The following is a 26,145-nucleotide window of genomic DNA, read 5'->3' as shown; positions in this document are numbered from 1 at the left end:
GATTAACAAATGTTTATTGAACCCCTACTTTGTGTTAAGGCAATGTTCTAGGGCCTGGGGGTACTGCTGTGATAAGACAAGGCCCCTACCCTCACAGAGCTGGAGTCAGCAGTTAGAGGATTAAGCAAATTAAAAGCAAGCAAACCTACTAGATAGAGGTGGTTGATGATGATCTATATTTATTTCCTCTCTCTCTCTCCCTCTCTCCCTCCATCTCTCGCTCTCTTTCTCTCTCTATCAGTGGGTCTCTTTTTATATTTAACCTTCTAAAAGATTCAATTATTCCTATTCAGTCTCTCAGTGCATTGAATGAATTACTATGCACAGCTGTATTTCTTCACAGAGAATTAAAATTTAAAAAATGCTTACTTAGGAACCTTAAAGAGACAGGGAGGTGTTTCAAGTCAAGCACTTGCTAGCGTTTGCTAATGATAGAAATTATCAGGCTCCCAGTCAGACGCAGCATCAAGAAGAAAAGAAAAAAATTTTGCACAACAATCTATTTGCTGATGGATGAGCCTCTGCTCCTAATACTGGCACGCAGCCCCCAGGCCGATGAAAACTATTTGCAGCTCACACCTGTGCAAGTCATTGGACCTGGGGCTTAGTTTCAGAGCAGAGAAACCTGGGCCTTTTCTGTTTTTAGTATATAGGTGCCCAACGGCTAGATATAGCCCATGGGCCTATATTATGTGTCCTACAGAGAGTTCTTTTAAACTTTGAGACAGTATTTAAAATTCAGATTTGGAATTCATATGTTACATATAAAACAAGATTTCCAGCTGCTCTTGAAAAATTAGAATATATGTCAACATTGGATCTGCTTCTCTAACTGGCAATATTAGGCTGGAGTTAAGTTAGGTCTGCTCCCTCACAATCCATATCCCTCACATGACTAATATTTGGTCTACCTCACTCCTGATGTTCTCTTTGTGACTAATACAGTATTTGAACTTGCATCCTTTCAGATGTGTAGTTCTCTAGGGAAGTTCAGCAAAGGTGCTTGTCTGCAGGAGATAGTAGACCAAAGAACTGTAGCCCCATCCAACATACTAGGAGGAATTATAAAAAGGAGCTCTCCAATAACCAATGGGGGCTCCTTCAAGAGAAAAATGCTTTGGCCACTAACAGTGACACCTTGGGCAAGTAATTTATATTTTCTCAAACTCAACTTCCTGATTTGTAAATTGAAACTAACAGGCAACTGACAATCTCCTTATAGGGTGTATATTTGAAGGAAATGAAATCAGTATATTGACGATATATCTGCACTCCCATATTCATTGCAGCATTATTTACGATAGCCAAGATATGTAACAAACTTAAGTGTCCATCAAGGGATGAATAGATAAAGAAAATTTGGTATATATACACAGTCGAATACTATTCAGCTTTAAGAAAGGAAATCCTGTCATTCGCAACAACATGGATGAACCTGGAGGACATTAAGTGAAATAAGCCAGGCATCAAAAGAGACAAATATCACATGATCTCATATGTAGAATCTTAAAACGTTGAACTCATAGAAGTAGAGAGTAGGATGCTGCTTACCAGGGGTGTTCGGGGGTCAGGGGAGAAGATGCTGGTCAAAAAATAAAATTTCAGTTAGAAAAGGAGGAATAAGTTCAAGAGAGCTATTGTATAATACAATATGGTGATTATAGTTAATAACAAGGTATTGTATTCTTGAAAATTGCTAAGACAGTAGATTTTAAGTATTCTCAACACAAAAAAATGATAAATATGTGAGGTAATGCATATGTTAATTAGCTTGATTTAGCCATTTCACAATGTATACATATTTCAAAATAACATGTTGTATATGATAAATATATACAACCTGTATTTGTCAATTAAAGAATTTTTAAAAAGAAACTAACAGGATGTGCCTCCCAAAATTTGTTGATGCCATTAAGTGAGATCATGCTGATGCGGGGAGTATCCCAGTGAAGGGAAGAAAACCCCCTGACCTCACCAAGTGGGTTCTTGGCTTCTTGCAGGAAAGAATTTGGGAGCAAGCCTGCTCATGACAGGAAACTTTATTGAGAGAGTGACAGACAACAGATTCTACTCCACAGACAGAGTAGGGGTTGTTTCCTGAGCAAAAAAGGGACCCCTTATGGGGCAATGGTAATGTTTTTAAATGCTCAGAAACCCTACTGGGAAACAGCATATGTGACCAGCATTGTCTTAAGGTCAGGCCATAAAGGTTAATCATAAAGCACTGTCACAGAAAGATAGGCACACAGTCTGTAAGGCATCCGGCTTAGTAATTCATCCATCCGTGGGTGGTCCTGGATCAGTGACTTGCTGGCTGGTTAGGTTCTGGTATGGCCAAAATGGCTGCACTCAGGCTCTCTCAACCTTCCTTTTCTGCCTTATCCCTACATTGATGCTACATGAAACCCTTAGTACAGTGCCTGATATTAATAACTGCTAAGTGAATGCAAATAATTATTATAATTGTAGGTATTCTTTTCTGAGGCAATCACAAACTTCAGGTGTACATGCAGGGTGGTTTTTCTGTATATTTCACTCATGTGTGTCTATTGAGCATCTTCTACTGCTCTTCCTCCATGCAAGGCATCGGAAACATATATAGAACAAACATAGTTCATGTCTTTGAGGTTCCGTGGTAAGAAGTGAAAGGGTTAGATAAAAGCGTATTAACAGGAGAAAGGAGTTTCTGAAGTAGACAATACCATCTAAGAAGAAAAATTGGAAGTAAAAGACTGGGAAGAGGCAAAGAAATTTCAAAACCAGAGTTAATAAGAGATTATATGGAAAAATGTTACAAAAAGATGAAAGTGAAAGAATAAGTCTCTTCCTTAGATTATGTTGAATTTAGATACAACATTTCATACTCCACAGAATAATTAGCATCCATAAATAATGACGCTTTAACAAATAACCTTTTATATAACACTTATTACATACCAGGCACTATTCTAGGTACTTTAGACACATTAGTTCATTTAATTTTCACAATAATTTTTTTTTAAACAGATCCTTGCTCTGTTGCCCTGGCTAGAGTGCAGAGAAGGCATCATAGCTCACTGTGACCTCAAACTTCTGGGCTCAGACAATCCTCCTGCATCAACCTCCTGAGTAGCTGGGACTACTGGTGTGTGCCACCACGCTGGGCTAATTTTCTACTTTTTGTAGAGATAGGGGTCTCTATGAAAAGTTGCCCAGACTGGTCTTGAACTCCTGATCTCAAGCAATCCTCCCACCAAGGCTTCCCAAAGTGCTGAAATTATAGGTGTGAGCCACCATCCCTAGCCAAAACAACTTTTGAGATACGTTCTTTGATTTCCCTTTTACAAACGAATAAACAAGGGCATAGAGGTCAATATTCTGTCCAAGGTTATTAAACTATTACTTGGAGTTAAGATTTAAAACTAGGCACTCTGGCTCCATAGTGCATGCTTTTAAGCTCTATGAGATATGTTTAAGGAAACCTGCAATTAGAACCTGGAAAAAAGAAAGTATTTCCGTGACTGACATCCTTTCAAGGACTATGAAAAATGTAGTCTAACATGGCCAACACAGTGTGCTATTTATTCTCCTGGAATAAAGTAGACTCATGGAGTCTACAAAAAGTAGACTCATGGAATCTATCCTTCTACTTTCTTTGATCAAACTTTGCTATCACGAAAGACTAAAGCCAAGCCATGGTTTTGAAGTTCTGTGGAGGAAATAAAGAGACCTTGGGCATGCCCAGGAGCAAGCACACCATTTCTGCTTTCCAGATGAGTGCCGAAATTCTCAAAAGCTGAATTTGAAAAGTGAATGGCTGACCATATAAATAATGTTGCATGGGATTGGGTTGCAGGTACGCTTAATATATCACAATGAAGAGTCCCTCCCAGAGTGGGAACACTACACTGAATCAGAGAAGCAGAATCCCAATGGCTTGCCAAACTGATACCTGAGTACTTGGTATAATTCCATTATACAACAAATCAACACCAAAAAATTCATAAACATATGAAATGAAGTCAGTAATGATACTAGAAAAATTTTGAGTACTTATTCTGTTAGGTACAGTTCCAAGTGCTTTCCATGTGGTATCTAACTTCTTAACTCTGAAGGAAAAGTAGTATTATTTTCATTTTATAGATGAAGAAACCAAGATATAAAGGTCATATAAGTAGCCTGGCCTAGAGCCCATTGTTAGCCACAGAAAAAGTATTTCATTCAGGTAAGGATGTAATCTTGATTTCTAAATATCTTTTGACTAGGTTGATATTTTTACACAACTCAGAGCATTAAGGCTTTATTAAGGCCTGAGTCAAAACAAAACAAACAAAACAGCCATGCTCAGAGCTGCAGAAGGGCTGATCTCTCTGTTAGCATTTCTCTCCTACTAATCCAGGCTAGGCCTAAACGTTTTTTCTGTTTTCAGGATGATAGATAGATAGATAGATAGATAGATAGATAGATAGATAGATAGATAGATAGATAGATAGATGATAGATGGATAGATAGATAGATGGATAGACAGATAGATAGAGTATATATACAGATATAAATGCTGATGCTAGTTCCTAGATGTAGTCTAGGATTAAGTCTTTTGGATTCATTAAGTAGTAATGTTTTATTTTCACGTGGAATAATTTTCTGTTATATTAAATGGCACAATAAGATAGTAAATCCATTAAATAAATTTTTTCTACTTACCAAAACAAAATTTGAACAGAATCTTCAATGTGAGAACTAAAATCTCTTCACTAAAATCATATAACAGTTCACCACTAGATGGAGCAACTAAATTCTAAATTTTTTCACTCATGGCAAACATTTAAGCTTGTTTTGAATTTAGTCCTGATTTTAGGTCACTTATTTCTTACCTGCTCCCTTTTATTTTTCTTTTGCAGATTTCTGGTAGCATATTATAATGTCTTGTAGAGAAAATTTAATAAAAACAACGCCACTATAAGTGCATTTGATACTTGTAAACTTAAGGGTTTGTGAGACAAAAGTAGCCTTAAAAACATTGACCATAGACAAATAAGAGTTCAGGATGTCAAGCAAAATTTAAAAATACTTAAATGGATTTTAATATGCTTAACAACTACATTGGCCACTGTCCTATCTGCAGTCTACTATCTGACAACGTTACTCATCCAGTCAAACCAAGCAAAAAAGACCTCTGACCTAGCAGAATGAGTATAACAGTTTGTGTATGAACTGCCTCACATATATACTGTTTCGTGTATGCATCAAACAATGCAAGTCCTACCTGAAAGACACAGGATGATGTTTAATAGCGTGGCACATGACACACAACAGTTTAGGGTCAAGGATTCCTGTGCAATTCAGGGAGAGTTTTTCTAGACCATGTGCATTATTCTCTTCCCACTGAAAGCCAAAGCAATCATTCATTCATTCAATAAATATTTATTGAGAGACTGCTATGTGCTGAGCATCAAAATCTCCATTCATTTTCATTTCAGAGACAGAAGATATTTTCTCAGAATTAGACTGAGGCTGATCATGCCCTGAAAGTCTCAGGATTACATAGTCTGCTGTGGACAAACAGGAGGAAAGATAGCTAGAATTAATAAAACAGAACTGCCGAAGCTTGTGAAAATCAGGATGATGAAACAAGAGGATCTAAACGGAATGAGGACCGACACGTTTCCTTCATTCTCTGCTGACTAAGGGTGTCACAAGTTCACTACGTAGAATATTAGAAATCAAGGTTAGAACCACACAGAACATTACTTAAAATTAGTTCTGAGCATCATTATGTTTAATATAGCTACTTGTAAGTTATATGCTCATAGTCCAAGCTGAGCCAATTTCATGTTTTTGTTCTTATTATAAAGACTTGAATAAAAGAATACCTTTGCATAACATTAAAATTCTCTATCTAGACTGATATTCGGAGTTAAGATTCTGTTAATCAGAGGAAACAGGTCAGGTAAGCAGCCCTTCTTAACAGAATGATGCCTCATTAAAGCTTTTTCCTGCCTGAACGGGACAGCTGCACTAATGCTCAAACACTTTACTAACAGGCTTTTTGGTGAGGCATTCAGAGACCATTTAATTTGACCTCATTGAGAGCTCAAATAAGCTTGATTGTCTGGTTTCCAAGTCCTTAGTAGATTTGAAATAACAAATAAGAAAGAGAACGACAATGACAAAGATTTACTGAGCACATATTATTTTCTAAGCATTTTTATTTCACTTAATCCTCATGACAACCTCATGAGGTAGGTACTATTATTTGCCATTTCATACATAAGAAAACTGAAGAGCAGAAAGGTTAACTTGCCCAAGGTTACACGGCTCTTACGTGGCAGATGTGGGATTTCCACCCAAACAGCCTGGCTCCAGACTCACCCCCAAGACCACTAGCTATACTACAAAGGCTGCTGTTAACGGGCAGGCTCTTAGCAGCAAGAAATGACCACTGCTAATGTAACAGCAAGGGAAGAGATGAAGTGTGAAGAACAGCTGAACAAATTTAAAGTGCACGGCAACCTGGGGTCATTTAAAATACCAGGAAACTGCTCTTTAATTACATGTTTTCCAGATTTTTCAGAATACTTCAGATTTTAAGTATGTTTTTCTATAACTCCTATAAGGACACTCAAAATTTTTCCACTGTTTCTCTCAGTTTTCAATTTAGAAAATATAGTTACTACCCAAAGCTTACTTGGCATTGAGGATAGTCTAGCAATGTTTATAATGCAGCTCAGAGACTGCAAGAGACCATGTGTGAATGTACCTGTGTCCTGGTAGGAAACATCGTGGACTCCAAGTTCTCTAGGAGTCATTTGTGCTCCCCAGTACTAGGGACCATGGCGTAGTTGCCAGGCTGTCTACTAATGGGAGGCTAGAGTTCGAAGAGGATGGCCTCCACTAAGGGGAAGCCTTAGAGAGGAGATACCATAAACTTCATTAAGGTGGCAGGGCATGTGCCACACCCGACGAGGAGAACGAGAGTTACCGGATGTGTGGGTGTGCACAGCATACTCCAGGGCCAGTCCTCACAGCCAGTAATGTGGCTGAGACCTGACTGTATGTCTCAGACTCGTGCAGGTAAAAGCTGTGATAACACAGCCCCCCTCCTAGGAGACAAGTGGAAGCAAGAGAACACTGGTGTGCTACTGTCTGGCTCTGCTGGGATCAACATCCTGAGCTGACTTTTCAGGGTGAGTCCCCCATTCTCTTAAGACAGAAAAGAATTAGAAAATCTTCAGGGAGCTCTATAGGAAGACAAAACCAGTTCAATATACAAATGGTGCTGAGAAAGTGGAGTGGGTATGGGGGTGGGTCTAGGTTTTTTGATGCCAGAAGCTAATGCAGTTTAGAAGTACCTTTTAAAGAAAAAGAACACAAAATTATGAAAACAGGCTCAAAAATGATGTTCTTGTAAAATGAGAAATGAAACAATAACAAATTACAAGTCTTGAAAAACTGACAAATACCACAAACATCCTCAAAGCCAGAAAAATAACATAATATTTTTCTTACTAATTTTAGGACAGAATCCATACTATTTTTTCCTATGTTTTAGGACTGTTATCAAGTTGAAAAATATCAAGTTTTTAATTGTAAATCAGTTATAAGATTTCAGGACAATTCAAGTTTTCTTGGTAGAGTCTATAGTAAAGAACTCTTTGAATTCACAAAACTCATTAATCATATTGTTGGGTCCTAAAACTTAATCTTCAATAACTTTATGATAAATCCACTTCTGAGTGAGCAGACAACTTCCAGTGCAGATTTGAGAACTAGTAGAAAGCTCAGTAGATACTTCTGTGGGGGCAGTGGCAGCTAGCTGACTGCTGGAACACTCCCACAAGCGTCCATTCTAAGCCTTTGAGAATCAACAAATGAAGCCACACAGCATTGGCAGCAATTCAGAGTCTTCAGGGTGGCATACAAATCTCTGCACCTGCAAAGAAAAGGTGGAATTGCATGAGTGGGGACCACATCAGTCAGTAGTAAGAGTGGCCTGAGCTACTACAGAGTGCTACCCAAAGGGAAAACATACACTCCAATGCAGAAGACAGGAAGAGTGCATCATGATAGGTCATTTTCAAATCACTACTTTACTTCATTTAGAGAAGAACTGGAAATACATTGCTGTAATTGATGGTGTTTTGGGTGTCCCATTTGATAACAGCGCATGGACTTTGAATCAGACCCCATCACCCAATCTCAAAATTTATTAACTCAGGCTAATTTTGTTTCATCTATACCTTCAAAAACCACACCTAATCCCCTTTACCTCCAGGTAATTTTCAAACAAATTCCAGACATCATTTACTGCTCATTCGTAAGTACTCTAGAAAGTATCTCTAAAAAAAAGGACTCTTAAAAATAATGTAACCATAATATCACTATCACGCTTTTGAAATTAACACTAATTCTACAATATCAAGAAATATCCAGTCATATACTTCTTCTACTGATGCAAAAAACTAAAAAAATTAAAAAGCAAATACAAAAACAAACAAAAACATAAATTGACAGTGAAAAAGATTATGTTTAAATCTTAGTTTTGCCTCGTACGTGACAATGACAATTCCAAGTAGTCCTTCTGGACCTTGATTTAATTACCCCTCAAAAAATGAATAAAATGTCTGAGTCTCTCCTCCTTGTTTGCAAATAGCAAGTTACTTAACTTCTCTGAGCTTTAATATCTCAATATAAAATGAGAATAATAACTACCTTATAAGACTGTTAGGAATATTAAAAGAGAAAAAACATCTGAAATACGTGGCATACAACTATCACTAAACACTAAAACACACATACAACTATCAAAAAAAAAACAATAGTTCTCTTTCTATCTTGAATCCCAACCTCAAGTTAAACAGTATTGCTATATTTAATAGTGTATAATCCATGCTCTGATTTTCTCCCTCATGTATTTACAACAACCTGGCAAAGTAAGTAGCTCAGGTTGTGTGTAATCCAAGGCTCAGAGAGATTTATTGACTTGCCCAAAGTTCACAGCTGTTAAATGACTAAACCAGAATTTGCATAGAAATTTCCTTATACTCTATATTCTTTTGAATCTGTGACATCAAATGAAATTTAAGTTATGCTTTGAATATTCTGTTTAGATCTATAACTGTCTTAAAGAAAATTTCCATCAAAAATGTTTTTAAGTTTTTTGAACTAATGGAGAAAACTAACCTACCTCAAAAACCTCATTTCTTTGGGGTTCAGGATATCAGAAGTTTCAGTTTTATTCTCATTCTCTGTAAAAAAAAAAAAAAAAAAAGAAGAAGCCACCTGAAGGTTTTTAAAAAACTATATTGAAGCTCAAATGTCCTATTTGTTATATAAAGTTTAATTTTTTAAAGCCAAGTGCTTATTGGCCTTAAATAATCACATTTAAAATCTATCACTGAGTATTCATAATGATTTTTAATTACTGAACAAAATGCCTATATTTTCTTATAAAATGAAACTAGAAAAATTACCTATAAGAAATACTACAGCCTGGCCGGGCGCGGTGGCTCACGCCTGTAATCCTAGCACTCTGGGAGGCCGAGGCTGGTAGATGGCTCGAGGTCAGGAGTTCGAGACCAGCCTGAGCAAAAGTGAGACCCCCGTCTCTACCAAAAAATAGAAAGAAATGATTTGGACAGCTAGAAATCTATATAGAAAAAATTAGGCGGGCATGATGGCGCATCCCTGTAGTCCCAGCTACTCGGGAGGCTGAGGCAGTAGGATCGCTTAAGCCCAGGAGTTTGAGGTTGCTGTGAGCTAGGCTGACGCCACGGCACTCACTCTAGCCCGGGCAACAGAGCGAGACTCTGTCTCAAAATAAATAAATAAATAAATAAAATAAATAAATACTACAGCCTGACCAAATGTTAGTCACAATCATTGTTTCTATTGTAGCACTGGGGTTGCAGGTGATGTGACACCTTCCAGGTATTCTTGCTTTTGAGTAATTAGAAAGCCAAAGTCACAAAATGGCTGTGGCCTCCCAACAGCAGGTCCTCCAGTAACAGCACAAGCTCTTAGACTCCAACATTCACTTGCTTAACTCACTGACTATCATGCCTTCTGGGTGAACACTAAGTCCTTATCAGCTACAAAATCCATGAAAAAACCTTTTCTTAGCTCAGTGGTTTTGTATTTTTCTTTGTATAGGTCTTACATTTCTTAAGATTGTTTGTAAGTGTTTGATGTAGTTTGTTGCTATATGGGTGAAATTCCCTTCCTTGGTTTTTCTCACTGATATTTGCTGAGATATAAGCAGATTGTCATGGGCCTAGTGTTTAATATTCCCTGTCAGGATCTGGAAGATAGAAGTGATGCCCTCAAACATCTTTGGTCATGTGTAACCACTAACCATAAGGCAACATCAGAATTCAAGATGATCTTAGACAATTAGAGGAGTGTTAGAATCAAAGAATATGGTATTAGCGGTGGCAGGTATTACAAAAAACAACAAACCAAATTATCAACAAAAAAAGTAAGATAGGAACTATCACTACACAAAAGGCTGGCAGCAAAAGATGCAAGGTCAAAGCGAATAATTAACTGGCCATAAATGAGCAATGAAGCACCGTATTTTTTTCTGGCCTGTAATATTGAAATCTGAAGTGTAAGGACCATCAACATTCCTATGTGTTCAGTGCTAGTGAAATCCCTACCATGACTTTAACAGAAATGTGGAGATCTTAGAATCTAAGTGACATGAAAACATGATTGAATATAAAGTTTAAAAAAAGATTTGATTATGGAATTATAGAAAGGATGAAGGAAATGTTCTTTAATAACTGTGTAGTGACCAACATTGGCCATGTACACTGATGATAAAACAAGATGAAACAGCCTTAACCTGCAACATGGAGTCTTGCCATCAATGTCAACGTTTTCAGACAGCAGGTTTATTAATCATTAAAATGAATCGACACATGAGGTTGTCAAATTTCCTGTTCTGAAAGTGTAATTTATTAAATTTTTTTAACGTGCTGTTGGATTCTAAGAATACTGACAACTTAAGTGATCTCAGGCTGTTTTTAAAGATGCTAGTGGCTAAGCTATTCACAATTAAGAAAGTAAATAATTCACCGTACTCCTGAATGCAAACTAAAGGGCTTTATAGCCCACCTAATAAACAGCTAGGAAAAATTAGAACTTTTTTTTTACAGTACTTAGTAGAAGAAGGACACAGGTGTTTATACTCAGCAACCATCCAGGTCTAGTTTGTGATGCCTGCTGGGTTTCATAAGGATAGACAAGGAGAAGCAACTTGGAAATAAGGGAGGATCTTGTTGGATCAAACACAAACCTATCTCTTAACTAGCTCAGAGAATAGGTAAGGAAGAGTCTTTCAGCAGCTGAGAAATAAACCTCTAGGATTTTCAAAATGATGTTGGTATAGAGGGATAAATTCACTTAAAGAGGTTTTAGACCAATGTACTTGAGTTTAAGGTTAGTATAATCTCTTAGAGAAAACATTAAGAATGGGTTAGGAAGAACAACAGCAGTGCTAAGGATTACAGCAGAGCCTAAAGATTTATTCCTTGCTCCATTAAAAAAATGCCTTTTTTTTTGAGGTTTATTCAGGATTATTTGAGATATGGCCTCTTGAACTGCCCTAGGTCACTACTGAAAAGTTAAACCAGATCACAGATAGCCTTGTGTGCCACGCAAATGAACTGGACTTTATCTGGGAAGAAACGAGGAGCCATTTTAGCAGTGGCAAAATCTGGTTTGCATTTTAGAAATTTATTTCCAATGGCAGTATGAAAGATGCACTATAGAAGGCTGGAGACTAGAGCCACGGAAGTCTTTTAGGAGGCTATTTCAAAAGCCCAGATATGATGACAAACATGTAAGGGAGGTTCTAGTGGCAAAGGCAATGAGGCTTATGGGGAGAAAACTAACCTGAGTAAGGGATGTTTGAAAAGCAGGTTCAACATGACTAGGTGACTAATTAGATGAAAAACATGGAAGTGAGTTTTCTGGGCTGATCAAACAGGTGGCTTATAGTACCATTGACTGAAATCAATAATATAGAAGAAAACCCAGATTTAGGGAGAACAATAATAATGAACTTAATGAAAGATACATACATTGGATTTGAGGTAGAAATAGTCAGTTCACTAGAAACACTGTGTTGTTAGGACAAAGAGTTGAGCACAATATACGTACATGTGTAGACGATAGCCTAATTAATGGAGGTTCCCAACCACTTCCCAACGCAAAACACCTGAGTCATACATCGCAGCCCATTGGTAACTCTGGCAGTACAGTGATTTTATAGGGATATGTTCTCAACATTCTCACCTCAAGCATTGAAAAGCAGATTAAATGACAGACTCCCTGCAAATAGCAATACTAAAGGCACTGCTGCTTAAACTCGTGTCATAAGAACTCAGAATGGTGCTGAGTTTGTCAGAATGAAGGTGCTGAGGCCCACCCCCAAAGACTGATTCAGTGGTCTGGGGTGGGGCTCAGGAACCTCCATGTTTAAAAAGCAACTCCAGGTATTGCTTACACACTCTGAAGTTTGTGAAGTTCTTTGGAACATCTAATATAAAGAGGAAGAAGAAGAAAGCAGTCAGAATTTTGCATATATGAATTTTGCCTTCAAAATGGCCATTTATTTAACTTGTGTCAGAGTATTTCTTTTGATATTAAAGTACATAGTTTTAGTCCAAGCCTAGAGATTATTTTTCCTGGAAAAGTTTATAACCAATAAATTTGTATACCTTGAGTCATACAGCGTATTTCCCTAGGCATAACAAGAGGAAAAAATATCTAAAGTTAAAAACAAAACAAGCAGTGAAGAGCAATTGGTTTACAAAATTTGAAAATTACTAACTTAAAATTTTAGAGCCATTATGTTTAATGGAAAGGGTCCTGGACTGAAATTGAGAAAACCTGCATTGTTTTGTATGGTATTAATACTAATATTGAGCTAGCCCTTTGACATTTCTAGGCCTTCATTTTTCCATTTATCTCAAGAGAGGCTAGCTGAAGAAATTTAAGATTCTGGATAAATTGATGTGTAGTCTTTTGTATGTGAGGGTTGAGCCAAATGAAAATATTTAGCCATTTCGACCTACAAAAATGGCAATTTCATGTGGTTTAACAAATCTAGGATGGAGCCGGATCATTTGGTATGATCAGTCTGTATCTTCCCAGCTTACGGTTGGCTTGCATAATTTTTCCCCAACTATAGATAGTCTTTCTCCCTGGCAATAAGCAGATGCAAATTTACATCCTTCTGGCTTTGAAACTTCAAAGGACAATCACCTTTTCTCACCTCTAAATTGAAGGACTCAGATTGGCATGGCTTGGATCAGACCCTGCCCTTAGACACACATTGTGGTCAAAGTACTATTAAAGGCTAGAAACAGATCACTTTCCTACCTAGAGACCAGAGGGTAGAATAGTGTGAATGGCAGCACTCAGTCTCCTAAAGGAGGTGTGGTGCTGCACAGACAAACCTACAGATACCCTCTACATGTCTGCATGTCTCTGGGTGTGTAGTGATTTAAAATATACTTTATTCATTAAAAGGAGACATTGTGACTCCTCTTAACTAAACTGGAAGGAAGATTTGGATTGAAAATCTTTGTGACTTGTGAAGTCATTTTCCTCTTTTGAATCTATTTTCTCATCTGAAAAATGTATTATTAATACCTCAAAGGGCTATCATAGGATTATGTGAAATCATGTGTGTGGAACTACTTTGAAAATTATAAAGCACTATTGAACTTAAGGGATCTTTCATTCAATAAGCATCTATTGAGGGCCTACTGTGAGTTGTGAACTTTATTAGTTGCTGGGAATATAAAGATGAATACAATACGTATCTAACATCATATAGGATCTGGATAACATACAGTATATAAATAGGTTCAGTGCATCTTAACTTTTTTAATCTTTAAAATAAATCAAATACGTGAGAATTGAGTCAGAGGGTACACTAGTTTAACAAATTCAGGTATAGTCTATATGTGGTAGAGATTTTACTCAAAATTTAAGTGTAAATGAATCTCTTTAAAGCAAATCTTTCATTCATTTTACCTCTATCTTTTTCTCAAGACTGTATTTTATTCTGCTCACCTCTTCAACAAATGACTTCTTCCTAAGGTTAACACTGATTTCCCTATCTGGCTTCTTTTCTCAAAACCGATCTGTGGCTAATTCTCTGAATGCTTTTGTTCCTGTATATACACTTAAAACTGAACATAGCAGTTCTTACCACAAGTCTCCCTCCCATGCTGTCTCATTTCTATTTCCCAAAAAAGTCAATTTTTAACCTCATTCATGTTTTATTTTTATCTTTTCCTTTTATCTTGGCACAATTCTCTTACTAAATTATGTTGTCCTACCCAAGTTTTGCTTTGGGAAAGGGTTGATAAAACTGAAACTTGTCTACGATAAAATGGTCTTATATTCCCCCAGCTATTCTGAATCTAAAATGATCCATTACTATTTGTATAAAACTGATTTGACTTATAGTGGTTTACATTTTTATCGTGCTGACCCACATTTTCAAATACGACTTTTTGAAAATTTTAACAAGATTAAACAACAAATTACAAGAGACTTTTCGGGAACTTCTTGCCAAAAAAATATTTGCTTGCCTATGCACACAAGTTTATATCCCAATTACATATTTATTCAGCCTAAGCTCGTCACATTACAATAAGTTCCTGTCTCTCTCAAAACTGTATAAATTCACAAACCTAGGCCTGGTTTAGTGGTCATAATGCCACTACTTATTGTTCATACTTTACACCTATTGCTAGGGTTTTGTCATGGGTTTCTAACCTACTCTTGTTGAAATTCTTTGCCCAGATTTATTCCTTTTTTTGCCTTCAGCAACTATTTACTAACGGTCTACTACATCCCAGGTGCTGTTCTTGGCTGAGTGGGTATAAAATTAATAAGGCACAGTCTTTGTGCTGAAGGACCTTACAAAGCAGGAGACAAGAACTAAAAAGATAATTATAATACAAGAGAGGCAATGGATTACGGGAAGTATAGCTTTTGTCTGCCTTCTCCTAGTTCCTTCAGGCAATTCTTCATCCACTCCACTGGTCTAAAGGGCCAATCATATTGGTTCAAGGATGGGCATGTAACATCTCAGACCAATTAAAGGACTCCTCAGAACTTTTCTTCTAGAGTTATAAGGGAGGAGCATCTCTGGATTACTCTAGGATCACGAGCTCCCAGTATGGAGCTTGAAGCATGTCGGTTATTTCACTATTCACACCAAATGCCAAATGAGAAGTTGCTGGTGGCATTTTTCCCACCATGTGGGGAGAGTCTGTTTAGGAGAGATGGAAACTAATATGCTAGGAGAAGCAGAGGCAAGTAAGACCTGAAAGATGGAGAAAGCCTCCTTGATCCTTGGATCTGGTATGCCTGAAGCTATCATTTCCCTGGACTTATCAGTTTTGTGTAGATAGACAGTCCTGAGTTAATATGGTGGCTCCTTGATCATTGGGGATCCAGGTTCCTTCTGTCTTTCTGCTCTGCCATCCTTAGCATATGAATTCTATTCTTGTGGAGCAACTGGATTTTTGACATGAGGCTTATCTTAGTCTGTTTGGGCTGTTAGAACAAAATATCATACACTGGGTATCTTATAAACAAAATAAATTTATTTCTCACAGTTCTGGATCCTGGGAATTTCAAGATCAATGTGCCAGCAGGTTTGTTATGAGGGCCAATTTTCTGGTTCATAGAGAGATCTACCTTGGGCTTCTTATAAGGGCACCAATCCCATTCATGAGTACTCCACCCTCATGACCTAATCACCTCCCAAAGGCCCTACCTCCTAAAACCATCATGTTGGGGGTTAGGATCGCAAGACATGAATTTGGAGAAGGAGAGGGACACAAACATTCAGGCTACAGCAGGACTCTACCGCGTTCTGCAGTCCCCATCATTCTTTAGTAGTTTAGTGCCAGTTGCTGTTTATCCCCAAGCTTAAAATGTTTTTCTTATGCCCTGCACTTTTATACATAATCCATCTAACCCACCCCCAAGAGGTTTTCTGAGCATGGTCTCTGATCAAAAGAGAGGAGGCCTCTATTTAAATGCATCTCTGTGAGCTCAAGAAGTCTAGCTTCTCCTTTCTTGTAAAGCTTTTGAGGAAAAAACGTAAACTCACCAATGGCAATGTTCTCCAGGGTCATGAGGCAATGTTGTATCTACCTGTTGTGAAGGATATGAGGTATATCCTAAGTAATTTCTTACTAGAAATAGATGTGCTTCTGAAGTGTACTAACAGTACTCTTCCTTTTTTAGAGATTTGTCATCCCAATGGTAACATCATTCTTGTTCTTGCATTCTTGTATGCTTTATTGAATGGGAGAAAAAAGTCACAAATACAGATTAATTCATATAATTTGGAGCCTATTTAAGTATACTCATGAATGTGTCACACATTTGAACTTCATCCTTTATGTGTAGCAATAGTAGATGTTGAAAGTGTAACCTGTAAGCAGATAGACTTTATGGTAAACTTTGAATGGGATAGATAGGGAGTGAAGACCAACTGTCATCACTAAACATGCAAGTGATTTCACTGTTCATATTAAGTGCTAAATGAGATTAAGTTGTTGGCCAACTGAGGCCTTGTGTGAACTTTAGTATGTGTCAATCTCTTGGGAAAGGATATTCCACCTTATGATTAGGAAGAGAAGGCTAAAGTTAGGTTTAGAGGATGAAGAATTGTGTGTGGGAAGAGAGAATGATTTATCTCTGAGACCACAGCTCATTGCTTTGGTAATTCAGTAGGAGAAAGCTGCAAACAAAGGCAATCGTAGGCTAAGAGACAATTCCAATTCAGAGATCATATTGCCAAAGAGGTGGGCTCTGCTACAAGATTTGTAGGGGACAGAAAAACAGGGAATTTACACACTCTGCTGTAGCTGTTAGCCCCAGATAATTGGAAAACAGAAAACCAGCTAAGAAAAAAAATGTTGGAGAACCCAGAGAAGAATTTGGTGTTGTCGACAGTAAGCAGATCTCAGCAACTGAAAATGGTGGAACTGTTTTGTAGGAATAGCTCATCCAAACATCCTAAGTGATTTGGGAGAATACTTAGTATGAGATATCATGAGCCTATAATATACTGGAAACCTTAACTGGGAAAGTGGCAGTAGAAAAAATAAGGTATGAATGTAAGAAACATTAATAAAGTAATAAAACAGATAAGACTTGGCAATTGACAATGGGTGAACTGAGAAGGGAGTAGAGAAATAGGAGTCAAAAATCACTTAATTATTTTGGGTCTAGATAATTAGAAGAATGAAGATACTGTTCATATAAATATGGAAACCTGAAGGGGATACTTGTTTAAGGGGAAAGGTGATGTGCTCAAATTTAAATAGCTTGAGTTTGAGGTGCAAGTGAAATATTCAAGTAGAAATATTCCAGATATTCAGTTGGTAGTATAAGATGTCAGGCTGAAAATAACAAGAGAGGTCAAGGCTAGAATACTAGATTTGGGGGTTAATGGAAGCTAGAAGAATAGATGAGATCACTGAGGGAAATGCTGAAGTTCATAAATGCGTGAGGGTGTATTTTCCTTTGTTCCTACATATTAATCTTAAATATGCAGACTGAAGATATACAGTTATTCCCTTGAACTGACAATCATATTAATATATTGCCTATAGTCTGAAACACAACACACCCAGGGATACTTGGTTTGGATTTCAGAATTACACTAGTTCAATTAAGAAATTTAAATAATATAGAGTAAGAATATTTGAATACCAGCTCCTAACTTTGTCAGTGTTATAAACTAAATCCAACATTAGGTACATTAAAATATAAGATTGCCAGCCAATGTTGAAAGAATAGGTGATCTTCGCATAACATTTTTCCTTAATTCAATATATTTACAGTATGTTTTTTAAAAAGGAATTTCAAGATTAATTCTGAATTTTGTTAGTTTTATAGTTCTAACTTAGCCAAATGAAATATCTTTTCACATACAGTGTTAAAGAGTTAGTACATTGTGTAATCCAAAATACCTATACAAATTCTTAATTGTATAAGGAACATTATGTAAATGTTTAACTGAATAAGGAAGTAAGGTGTCATTATTAATTATGAATTGTGAATGTAATTAGAAATGAGTAATTAGGAAAAATAACACAGTAATAAAGGGTATATTTCAAAAGTAGTACACTGAGAATATGAAAATAAGTCTTTAATATGTCCTTTACACGCCAGTAGAACATACATGTGGTGTTCCTCCCTACGAATATGATTTGAAGTAAAAAGGTAGGGATACAAGGGTCACAATAATCTCCTAACTCCTTTGAATAGTTTAAATAAAAAATACTACATTCTATCTCTTACACAGATTTGAATAGACTAGGGATCAAATAAAATACAATTTTACTTTGTTTATTTTGTTCTGCCTCAACCCATTAATCAACGGATTTCAGAGTTCATGGTTGTATGAGTTTGTGTTTGCATTAAGAGAGAATAGGCTCTGGAGCCAGACAATTTTAAATCCTAGTTCTGCCTCTTACAGTTTTGCAGCCTTGAGTAGTTCATTTAACTCTTCTTAGCTCCAATTTCCTCACCTGTAAAATGTAACTACTAGTAGTACTAATTTCACAAGGTTGTTGGGAGGATAAATATAAAGCATTTAGAACAGTAATTTGCTAAATATTTACTAAAATATTATAATTGACACAGAAACGTATTTGACCTATGCAAATACACACACACACACACACACACAACAAATACAAGTTATATTTTGTCACCTGTAATGGTAGGGTCAATAAGAATATTGGCCAAGGCAAATAGGTAGACAGAGAATCTTCACTTCAGTCTCAATCAGTAAAACTTAGAGCTCGCATAGGCTTCTCTGGAAAGAGGTAAAATTGAATGTGTGTTTTATTTAACTTCTAAATTCTACTGTTGTTTCATCCTTCTTGCCTCTTTGTTTTTACTGTTACTGCCTGTGGACCAATTAAACAGATGCCAATACAGTGAGACAGAGACATACAAAATAGTGCAACAGTCAGGTAAAAACAGTAACAGTAGAATTGTAGGCGCGATTTGATCTAAACATAGAGCGCAAATCTTAAAACTCTGCTGGCCCGAAATGAAAATGAAGAATTTCTTTTTTTATTTTATTTTAATTTTATTTTAATTTTTATTTTTTTCAGACAAAGTCTCACTTTGTTGCCTGGGCTAGAGTGAGTGCTGTGGCGTCAGCCTAGCTCACAGCAACCTCAAACTCCTGGGCTTAAGCAATCCTACTGCCTCAGCCTCCCGAGTAGCTGGGACTACAGGCATGAGCCACCATGCCCGGCTGATTTTTTCTATATATATTTTTAGTTGTCCAGATAATTTTTATTTCTATTTTTAGTAGAGATGGGGGTTCTCGCTCAGGCTGGTCTCGAACTCCTGACCTCCAGCAATCCACCCGTCTCGGCCTCCCCAGAGGGCTAGGATTACAGGCGTGAGCCACCGCGCCCGGCCTGAATTTTCTTTTCTGTATCTTGGCTGATCGTATTTTATTGTCCGTACCTTGACTGATTCACAAGACAATTCACATTAAGAAACAAATGGGACTCTAACACACTTCCTTGATATTTAAGAAAACTGAATTTGGATTACATGTAAACAAATTGACAATTGCTGGACAGAGATTTGGATAAGTCATCCAATTAAACTAATTCTAATACATACATCTGAAAGTTAATTCTCTTATTTTCAAATGCTAAATATAAAAATCAGATTGTTATTCTATTTTCAAAGTTGAGAGTGGAGAACTGACTTAAATTTGATTGATTAAAAAGCATAGTCCGCCCTCTGTATACATGGGTTCTCCATCCTTGGATTCAACCAACAGGAAATTGAAAATAAAATGGATGCTTGGGTCTGTACTAAACATGTACAGACTTTTTTCCTTGTCATTCCTTAAACAATACAGTATAACAATATTTACATAGTGTTTACATTGTATTAGGTATTATAAGTAATCTAGAGATGATTTAAAGTGTACAAGAAGGTGTGCATAGGGTATATGCAAATATTATGCCATTTTATATAAGGGATTTGAACATCTGCGAATTTTGGTATGGGGGACGTGGGTCCTGGAACCAATCCCCCATGAATACCAAGGGACAAATGTATATAGATTTGACAAAAGAAAGAATTTTAAGACTGTAATTGGTAAGGAAGATGTGGATTATTGAGAGGGGACTTTAAAGTTAGGATTCTTTTCTTGGGATAGGTTAGGTACAAAACATGCTAGAATTACAGATTTTAAAAAACTATATAGAGATAGGAAAAAAAAAATCCAAGCTCTGAAATGAGATGATGCTGTAGCTGTGGGATACTACCCTTATTCTACGTATCTTCACCAATCCATTTCAAGTAACTTCTAACCACACGGGGTAGAGAAGGAGGTTAGTAGGGGAGGGCAGGAGGAAAAAATTATAGTATGTTGAAAAATTTATTTTGCCATTTATAACTACCATTTGTCTACAAGCTATGTCCATCAAAGAGAGCACATCAATATCACAGCATGCGTAGGAGAAAATGAATATATAGAAAATCCTATCACACTTCAAATCTTTCCCAGGAATGTCCTACCTTTCATCCATTAATACTGCTTTAGGCAAAGGATGTCCTGTATGAACCGCATACAGATAATAAATCAAATCCTTAACACTTTGAGTAAGCTTTGCTTTTTCATAAAAGTCTTTATAGTTCTGGCCTCATTTATCTTTCAAAGAAAAACAAATGAATTGAGTTTATCATTATAGCTAAAGAATTTCAATTCTTTCAGCATTTAAGTGATAGGAGAAGGCCCAAACTGAGATCAACTTTCAGCATGGTACCTAGGGCAAGTAAAACAAATGCTAATGAAAAATGATTCATTCAGAGCTCCCATACTAAAATTTTTAGCCTACATTATGAATCAGTGGGAGGAGAAAAATGCATTTAAAGGTTAATGGTTTTAGAAAGACAGTTCAAAAGTGGAAAACTGAAGTACTGTAAAATCTGTTAAATAGAAATTATTTGCTTTATTATTCTATTACCATACTCACAACCAAGAGGTTGAAAAATTTAAAAATCTAGCTAATCAATTGGTTATTTCAAACAAATGTAACTGAATTTTAACACTGTACCCAAATGATGTCTACACAGCGAGTTTTGACACATTATAGTCACAGCTTAAATGATATCTTTAAAAAAATTGACTTAAAAAACTAAGGATGAGCATTTACTTTCCCTTATTTTGATAAACTTTTATGTGTTCATTTTCCTTTGTTTTTATTCACATTGATGAATATATTATAGTGAATTTCAAATTTAAACATGGTTTGATCAATTCAAAGATTATAGTACAATTGATTAGTTAATTACTGTAACATATTTTATTAACTAACTCATTACAAAGAATTATTTTTGGTATGTGGACCAAGTCAGGATGGAATGCATCTCTTAGGTGAATAATTACTCCAAATACAGACTTTATCAGCATGAGAAAACAGTGAAAAAAGCATGTTGGTAATATAGGTAAATTATAAATACAACCCAGAACAAAATTAAAAGCATGTCATATTCTTTTGGGTAAAAGCCCTTATATGTTTATGCCTACAAGAGGTGATATAGTATCATTATATCTGTAATACTTCAGATTTAATAAAAACTCAATTTATAAGGTTTATCGTTTTCACTCTTTGTTTTAATACAGAAGACAGTTCTTAGGTTTCCATTCTTAGCACATAAAAAATAGTAAGCATCTTTTTCTATAGCAAGTGAACTCATGAGAAAACTCTTGAATATCTTCTCCGCGGCCCCAATTTCAAGTCAATAGATTAAGTGTTCACATTGTTTGCAGCTAAGTCACAGCTGTCTAAATTGCTTCAGAAATGTTTAGCAGATTGCTTTATAGCAGGATAACAGTTTGAACCATAGTTTCTTGAATACATCTTGCTGAGAGCTTATCTCATTCAAATGATGAAGGCAGCTGAAGCATGGTATTTGAATCAGCCACATTTTGCTCTAATAAAGGAGAATTTTAGGAAGCTCTAGTTGTGATAGACAACACAGTAAAGCAATTGACATGTGGATCTTGTATTTTACACCATTCAAACTGCTTGCGTATGTGTGTGTGGTGATAAGATACTTTAAAAATAAAATTTCATTTGGTGGGAGGCTTACAGTTAAACTGTAAAAGCAATACACAGATCATGTGAATTACCATCATATAAAAATAAATATGCAAATGACTGTAATACTCTTTTCCAAAATAGCATCTTTAATAGGAAACCCTTCATAAGAACCTTTATAAAGTGACATATTTTAAAATCATTTTTATATTTTATAAGTACTTATAACTAGTTCTTATTTTTAATTAGAAAATACACATCTTTTCAGCCACACCTGAATAAGCGGTATGTATGAACATAAAGAATGGATGCACATACATAGTTCTATTATAAGTAAAAAAATTATCAATCAAACAAGTTCTCATCAAGCACTTTCTGCTCATAATAAGCTTTATATATTACTGGATGCTGTACATATTACAGAAGTAATGTGTAATTTTTTCACTCAAGAAGCTTAAAATCTACATGGAGTGTATGTAATTGGGTCTAAAGTGTGTTTTTGCAGATATAACCCCAGTAAATTCTAGGTACTCCATAAATATTGTCAAATAAATGAATGCACTGTAAAACCTAAACTTTGTTTTTAATTGCTCAGTTTAGATACTTTAAAAATTTCAAAAAAATTCTATCAATGGCAAGTTTGAGAAAAGGGCCTATTTAAATACCCAGCTTGGAATGTATATTCCAGTTATTTACTGCCATGTATTTATTGCCATTTATATCAACTACTTCCCCCCACCCCCAACCCAACCAACCAACAATTTTATATTACTCATAAATTCTATAGTTCAGGAGTTTGAACAGGGAACAGCAGGGATTGTCTCCTTCCATGATGTCTAGGGCCTCAAATAGGATGATTCCAACAGCTGGAGGCACCTTGAACTGATGGGGGCTGCAAGAGCTGAGAATGGAAGTGGTCTCAACAAGATGGTAATGGACCTTTAGTCTCCTCCTAGTGGCTGGGCTGGGATGATCTGAAGGCTGAGCTCAGCTGGGACTGTTGACCACAACAGCTACACATGGCCTCCCCAGGAGGCTTTGATTTCTCACAGAATGGAGGCTGGGTTCTAAGAGCGTTCAGGCTAACAGGGAGTGTTCTAAGAATGTATGGTCTTTTTTTTTTTCTGCCACAATTAAAATATTTGTTCTAGGCCCTAAAGAATCTGATAACTATAGATTTAGAGATTGCATTTTAAGGCCTGAGAAGTAGAATGCAAAAATCATTAACTAAAAAGTCTATGTAATGGATACTGTGAATTGTCTATCAAAATCCGTCCTGGCTCCTCTTTTTCAGGAAAAGAATCATGGCTGGGTCCATGACTATGCAGTCAGAGACTACATTTCTCAGCCTCATTTGATGTTATGTGTGGTCAAGGGACCACATTCTCACAATGAAATGTGAGCAAAAATGTCTGATTTTGAGCCTGGATCTTAAGACATTGAATATATGATCCTCCATGCTCTTTTTTCTTTCTGATAGGGCAGATCATGGCGTTCCTGGACCCAGCTTCAATCATGTGGCTGAGAATGCTGTAGTGGATGGTAGGGCAGTAACCCAGTAAGACCTGGGTTCCTGGATGGCCTCATAGAGCAGAGCCAGTCTGATAACTTGGATTGCTTACCTTGTGCAGTCCTTGTGTGTGTGAGAGGAATAAATTTCAGTGTTCTTTAAGCCATATGAGTTATTACCCCAATTCTTAGCTATAGCTTACTTAGCCTTTCAGTAATTACAAAAGCTTCTCTCAATTTAGGACCTTTATCTACGTTATTCTCTCTCCTTGGAAAGTTCTTTACCACCTTTTTTTGCCCAGTGAACATGTACTCACTAGTGAGAACTCAGCTTAAATGTGAAGTACTTAAGAAAGGATTGCCTGACCTGTGTTCAAAGTACTCTGAATTTACCTTCTTAGTCATTATACCTGTTTTTCTAAACTACAAGTTCCATGAAGACAGAGACCAGGTATGCTTTGGTAACCATTATATTCCCAGTGAAAGGAAGGAATTTTCTTTCCAAAGAGCAGTTTTTTTCTGCATCTTTGTGCACATGGCGGAAAATGTCCTAGAATCACAACACTTCACTACTTTAGGGCCACTAATTAATCAGCATTTCAATGTACTGTTTCCAAATTCTTGGAAAGAGAGTCTGATTGGCTAAATCTGGATATGGCTAAATCTGGATATGGTTACTAGTGGTTCAATCATAGTTTATTGGAAGATCTACATATCTTAAGCACAGTCAACATGGCCACAGAGACTTCTTCTCTGGGAATAGAAAGAATTGTCAGTGAAGTGGACATGGACTGAGCTGACATCCCCAAAAGTATCTGCTACAGTCACTGTAGCTAACTCTCCTCTTCTGTGTTCTTGACTTTGTCTTAACCACCTTGTTCTCAAAATTATCCTCATCGAGCCCACAAGGGAATGATTTCTCTGAGGGGATTCTTAAGGAAGAAAAGGGAGGAGATTAAGTAGTTCTGACTCAGTCTCCTTGAGTTCTGCCTTTTCCTGGGAGATTCTCTTACTTTGATTACTACTGCTACTTCACTCTGATCTCTTAGAATAAGGGTTGGGGAGTTCACTATTCTTTTTTTCTTTTAAGGTTAGCATCAGAAACAACAATAACACAAAAACAAAACAAAACAAAAAAACCCTTCCCAATCTGTACTTTTCAAACACTTTACTAAATATTAAGGAAGAATAAAAGAGAAATAAACAATGTAAGGCAACGAAAAGTGTGACTCACAAAGTACAGGTTTCTGGTCCTTTCCCTGGATATATAGTTCTTGTTTCATTTTACTGAGCTCTAAGGAAAAAGAGGACCCCTATCAGCAGAATGAACAGCACAGAAAATCGAAAAAAAAAAAAAAAAAAGTTAACTCTTCTTGGATTTTTCCTGTAATATTTGCTCCATCATAAAAAAGAAATAGAAGATAATACTTTCTAATTATTGTTCATTGAAACTATTTCTATACAGTTGGCCATTTCTACTTAAGACCTTCAAAATATCTATGAAAAATTTAAAAATCTACGTGCATAGTGTGATATAATCCAGATTTTTTAAAGTATTTTCTTAAATGGAAACTAAAAAACTTCTTCTTCCTTATTGTTAATATAAATTAGAATGTATCTTGAGGTGAACTATACTTAGAATTCCCTAAAAACATTTTATTTATTTTATTTATTTTTTTTGTTGTTGGTTTATTATTTTTTTTTATTTCAGCTCATCATGGGGGTACATAAGTTCAGGTTATATACATTGTCCATGTCCCGCCCATCCCCCTGAGTCAGAGCCTCAAGCCTGTCCATTCTCCAGACAGTGCGCCTGGCACTCACCATGTAGTCATACCTCCATCCCCTCTCCCCTCCACCTCCCCGAACCATTCCCCAGAGGGTATGCAACGCACTCATCATGTAGGCATACACCCATCCCCTCCCCCCACCCCCAATCTCAGTCTGATACCCAATTGGTATCCTTCCCCGATGTGCTTTTAGGTGATGATCAGGGAAACCAGTTTTCTGGTGAGTACATGTGATGCTTGGTTTTCCATTCTTTGGATACTTCACTTAATATAATGGGTTCCAATTCTCTCCAGGAGAACCAAAGAGATGTCGTATCATCGTTATTTCTTATAGCTGAGTAGTACTCCATGGTATACATATACCACAGTTTACTAATCCATTCGTGGGTTGAAAACATTTTAAATAGGGGCCAAATGCAACTCATCTGAATCAACATACGTTTGCATTTAAACTTTTTCAAGTGTGCTTCAGTCTGTTTGATTCATGTCTTATTACTTTTTTTCCCTCCTTAACAGAGACTGTGAGCTGGGTAGAAGCTTTTAGCTCAATCAAACTAATTTGCTGTTTAAACTATCACATTTTCCAGATTATCAAACAGTTTTTATACTGTGTTGGCCTCTGTTTTATGTTGTACTACTTTCCCCAGCAAACTAATCTTAGAAATAATTCTTACATAACTTTTGAAACTTTGTATATTTGTTGCTTACATTTACATGTGAAATGTAAAATT

The sequence above is a fragment of the Lemur catta genome, chromosome 3 (assembly GCF_020740605.2).
Source record: "Lemur catta isolate mLemCat1 chromosome 3, mLemCat1.pri, whole genome shotgun sequence".
NCBI lineage: Eukaryota > Metazoa > Chordata > Mammalia > Primates > Lemuridae > Lemur > Lemur catta.
The sequence above is the reverse complement of the archived record's forward strand: the minus strand, read 5'-3'. Positions refer to the sequence as shown.